This window comes from Miscanthus floridulus, chromosome 2, assembly GCF_019320115.1.
Source record: "Miscanthus floridulus cultivar M001 chromosome 2, ASM1932011v1, whole genome shotgun sequence".
Classification (NCBI taxonomy): domain Eukaryota; kingdom Viridiplantae; phylum Streptophyta; class Magnoliopsida; order Poales; family Poaceae; genus Miscanthus; species Miscanthus floridulus.
In genome coordinates, this window is record NC_089581.1 from 74,515,568 (window position 1) to 74,521,189 (window position 5,622).

Genomic DNA, 5,622 nt, shown 5'->3' on the forward strand with positions numbered 1-5,622 from the left:
GCCATGGCACTGGCTACTGCACAAGCCTGTTCTGGTCACAATCTTTGGCTTCTTCCCCGTAGTTTTTCAGACACAATGTACCCTGGGAGCATGAGCGCTTGGTTGAAGACTTCATGAGCGCCGCCAACTCTATAGCCTTCAATACCCTGGCCGATGATATAGTAGGCAAAGTTTTTTCGGCCCGTAGCTTGTAATAGGTGACGTCTAGCAAACAATTTCTTCCCCATGGTCTTAAGTGTTTTTTCTTGGTTTCGTGCTTCATATACATCACTTCGTTCGTGTTTGCTTTGCTTCTATAGGCGATACACATCGTACCGGCTTTTACCCCTTTGGGTTCACTTTTGCACTTGAGGCGATACCTTTCATATCGGCTATTAAAGCAATCGACCGAACAAATCGCTTATTAAGTATTGATCCAAACGCTAGGATAATATTTCTTTAAATATTTCCCGTTGATTGCTTGGCCAAATTCTTCCTCTCATTTTAGTGTTTCCAAAATATAAGCATTACCAGGCGCACAACGTTTGATCCGATAAGGTCCTTCCTAGTTAGGTGACCATTTGCCGAATTTACTGTCCTTTGACTTGATCGGCAATTTCACTTTCTAGACCAAGTCTCCTTCAGAGAATTGCTTAATCTTGACCTTTTTATTGTAATATTTCGCAACCCTCAATTTATTGGCTTTGATATTTTCAAGAGCACATAGCCGAATGCAACTCAAGTCTTCCAAATTGTCTATCATAAGATTCTTGTAGACTTTGGTTGACAAATCATTCTGTAGTGTAACACGCCTCGATCCAGTCCAAACTTCCCAAGGAAGAACTGAATTATGGCCATACACAAGCTCGTAAGGTGACATTTTAATTGATCCATGGCAGGCCATCCTATATGCTCAGAACGCCTCATTTAGTGTCGAATGCCACTTCCTTGGCTGTTCCTCGATCTTTTTCTTGATCAGCTTAATCATAATCTGGTTGGATGCCTCTACCTAGCCATTAGACTAGGCATAGTAAGGAGAGGAATTCAGTAGCTTGATCCCCATACTAGCAGCAAAATCCCCAAACTCTTCTGATGTGAACATTGTTCCTTGATCTATAGTTATAGTTTGAGGAATCCCAAAACGATACACAATGTGTTCCCTAACAAAATCAATCATGTTCTTTGAGGTTACCATCTTCAAAGGAATTGCCTCAACCCATTTAGTGAAGTAATCTATTGCTACCAATATGAACTTATGTCCTTTGCTTGAAGGCGGAAAAATCTGGCCAATTAAATCAATTCCCCAGCCTCGAAACAGCCATGGCTTGATTATTGGGTTCATGGCCGAGGCAGGCGATCTCTGGACGTTACCAAAATGTTGACAGTCCTGGCACCCCTTGTAATATTCAAAACAATCTTCCAACATCATCGGCCAGAAATATCCAGCTCTACGGATAATCCCTTTCATCTTATAAGCCGATTGATGAGCTCCACATATCTCTTCATGCACCTCACCCATCAACACCTTAGCTTCTTCCTAGTTTAGGCATTTGAGCAACACCCCATCGACTATTTTATAGTATAACTGATCATCTAACAAAACATACTTAGCTGATTTATACCTTAGCTTTCTGGTAACTTTCTAAGATGGATCTCTAAGGTAATCGGCTATTTCGACTCTCCAGTCATCACTTGCGGTTTCACTACTCAAGACTTCTTGAAACACACGATATCCTGATGCACTTTGAGCTAGACGGTTAGCTTATTGGTTTTGTGCTCTCAGAATATGTTGGAAAGAGATATGAAGAAACTCCTTGAGTAACTTTTGACACTCATCATAGTATCCTTTCAAAGTCTCTTCTTTGCACTCATATAGGCCGATCAGCTGATTAATGATTAACTGTGAATCTCCAAACACTTCAATTGCTTTGGTCTTTACTTCATGAAGAAGTTGAAGTCCCTTGAGAATAGCTTCGTACTTCGCTTGATTGTTAGTAATCATTGGCTCAGTTGGAAGAGCAAACTCAAAACTTGCCCCCCGAGGCGAAATAATAACAATACCAATGCCACCACCTTGCTTGCATGATGACCCATCAAAGAATAACATCCAAGGCATCAGTTCTACATAACCAATGCTTGGCTTATGATGCTGGGTGACAAAATTGGCCATTACTTGTCCTTTGACTGCTTTAGCCGATTCATACTTCAAGTCAAATTCCGATAACACAAGAATCCACTTTCCCACTCTTCCATTCATTATTGGCATTGATAACATGTGCTTAACCACATCAGCCTTGGAAACAACTATACACTCGGCCGATAATAAGTAGTGTCGCAATCTAGTGTAAGAGAAATATAAGCACATGCATAACTTTTTGGTGGGAGAATATCTCGTGTCTGGATCTAGTAGTCTTCTACTCAGATAGAAAACAACTCTCTTTTCCTTCAAATTCTTGCATCAAGGCTGATCCAATTGTCTTCTCATCAGCTGATATGTACAACATAAATGGCTTACCTTGCTAAGGAGGGACCAGCATAGGTGGACACTTCATATATTCTTTTATCTCTTCAAACACCCTTTGTTGTATGTCACCCCACTTGAATTCTTGATCATTTTTTAGCTTCAATAAGGGAGAAAATGGCAGGATCCTTTCCAACAAATTTGAAATGAATCTTCTGATGAAATTAATCTTACCAAGTAGAGATTGCAACTCTGTTTTGGTAGTCGGGAGAACTACCTCATCAATTGCTTTCACGCTCTTCTGACCAACTTCGATTCCTCTCTCGTGGACCATGAACACTAAGAATTGTCCAGCTAATACTCCAAAAACACACTTATTAGGATTCATCTTTAAACCATGCTTTCTTGTGCATTCCAGAGTCTCACGCAAGTCAGCCAGGTGCTCTTTGTACCCTTTGGATTTTATGATCACATCATTGATGTAGATTTCAACATTCCTACCGATTAACTTATGGAAAATGTAATTCATCGCCCTTTGATAAGTTGCACCGGCATTCTTCAGACCAAAGGTCATCACAACCCACTTGAACAGACTGATTGCGCCGGGGCACCTGAAAGCAGTCTTTGCTATGTCTTCTTTACCCATGAAAATTTGGTTGTACCCTGCATTACCATCCATGAAGCTAATAACCTTGTGCCCGGCTGCTGCATCTACTAACATATCAGTATTGGCATTGAATAACCATCCATGGGTGTGGCTTTGTTCAGATCCCTAAAATCGATGTAAACTCTCAGTTTTCCATTCTTCTTATATACAGGGACAACATTCGATATCTACTCTGCATATCGGCATGGTCAGATAAATTTTGCTTCCAGTAACCTTTCAGTCTCCTTTTTTATTACGTTCGGGTTAAATCTTCTCGGAGCTTGTTTAAATGCCGATATCCACGTTTGATTGGCAACCGATGTTCAATAATTGACCGGTCTAAACCAGACATCTCATAGTATTCCCAAGCAAAGCAGTCTTTAAATTCCTTTAATAAATCAATTAATTCCCGCTTATACTCCGGATCCAACTTGGCACTTACGTATGTCGGCCTAGGTCTATCTCCAGGACCAATATCTATTTCTTCCAATTCATCGGCCGACGTGAAGCCATGTCCTAGTTTGCCATCTGTACCATCTATTGGATTATCCATTAATACGGGTTTTCAAAGCCGACTGCTTGGATCGGTTGTTGGCTCTCACCAATGACTCTGAATTCTGATGGGAATAGAAAAGCCATTTGGATATTAGCCGATGGTTACTTTCTATCAGTTGTTTGCTTGGTATGCCATACTTGAGGTTTACTGGATGCCTGAGCCTGTTCTGTAACACCTCAGGTGTTTGTCACAAGTTAAGCAATGGGTTTGAGCTCAAACATGGCATGTTAAGTGGTGGTGAAGGTGTTAAGATCAAATCTACAAGAGTGAGCTCCAACTTAAACTTGGGCAACATACCTTTGTTTGCATATTGGCCTTTTCAGATATATACCTAAGTAATGTTGAAGGTGCTTCTTTCATGTGCCTCACATCAATTTCCACCCACATGGATGATTGAAAAAGTTTCATGAAGTTTGGATTCAAGAAGTCACATGGAATGACAAGTTATGTCCTTGCCTGAATTGCTTTATTAGGTGAATGAGAACATGTGATGACAAACAAACATTGCAACCTTGCTTAAACAACTCTACTTACACTCATGAACAAAAGTTATGAAGGGTTCATGTTGAGCCAGTGGCCAGAAAATGCTTCAATAGATCAAAAAGGATAATTTAAGCTTTACCATGATGCTACTTTGACTTAGTTTGAACTATGGCTTACATTGCTTGCATGGAGTTGCACCTTAAATAAAAGTTGAAGTTTGAATGGAGTAGAACAAACTTTGTTTAGGGGTTAAGAGCTAGTTTAGTCTCTAAATTAGTCTATCATGGCCTCCAAAAGTGAATGTATCGCTGTTTCTGGAGCTCAAAATTTGGCTAAGTCCCTAATGGACTGAAACTGAGTTTTCAGTTTTGTGTACCCCACTTTAGATCCTTGTATCTCTCCAACTAGGCCAAATTAGACTTTGACGCTTTAAGAAAAGTTATAGATATCGCATAGCTCTACAACTTTGATTACTACAAATTGTGCCAAAACTAATTGGTTTAGGAGTTATGGAGGGATGAAAAACGAGTTTCTATGGTATGTTTGAGGTAGTATTAGATTTTTCCTTCTTAGTCAGCTGAAGCAGCAGCATGGCTGACCGATGCTTAGGCGCTACAGGTGGCGTGGCACCCTTGTTGCTTGCATGGCCGCCAGCTTGTCACCTTGCCGTCCACATGTAAAGGACCGGCACCCTCCTCTCCACTCTCTCCTTCTCCCTTCCCCTTCCCTCTCCTGCTCCCTCTCCAAGTCGGCACCACGCCACTACTGCTAGAGCTCTGTGGACACCACTCATTCCTTCACTGCCACTCTCACGTAGTCATGCCCTGATAAGGCCGCTGCTGGCTCCATCGTCGCCTCCTCCCTTGTCCTGCGCTGCTTTGCCAACCGTGCCGCTGCCCCTCACCATGTCACTGCTGCACGTGTTGTCCTGCAGCCATGGCCACCCGTGGGAGCTTCATTGCCATGCCACTGGTGGCCAGCTTGGGCCGAGCTAGTGCTAGCCACGGGCGTGGCCTGCCCCAGCGCCCTTCCTCCGCTATCGCCGGCCACCCTGGCTGCCTGAACCGGCCAGTCCCGATGACCTTCCCCATTGGAATAGCGTCAAGGACCACGCGTAGCAATTTGACATAAGGGAAGGGTCTAACTGTGAACCATAGACTCATATGAATAGTGCTCATGAGTATCTCTTTGATGGAATTTAATTTGTGTTTACTTCAGGGTCCCCGATGCAAGATTTACATTCCTTTTCTTTTGATTTTGGCAGATTTGGATGATCAAGTTTGAAACTTCATAGTAATTAGTAGAAATATCGTAAAATAGTAAGTGAGTACTTTTTGGAATCCTTGTGAAATTGTCTATGCATTAGATCTATAATATGGCATGTTTTAGTTTAAATATTTTGCTGTAAAAATAGATTTATGCAGTTAGGTTCTTAATACTAGTTATGTCATGTCTTTTTCATAACTGCAGTTGTGTGGCTCAAATAAATGTTAAATT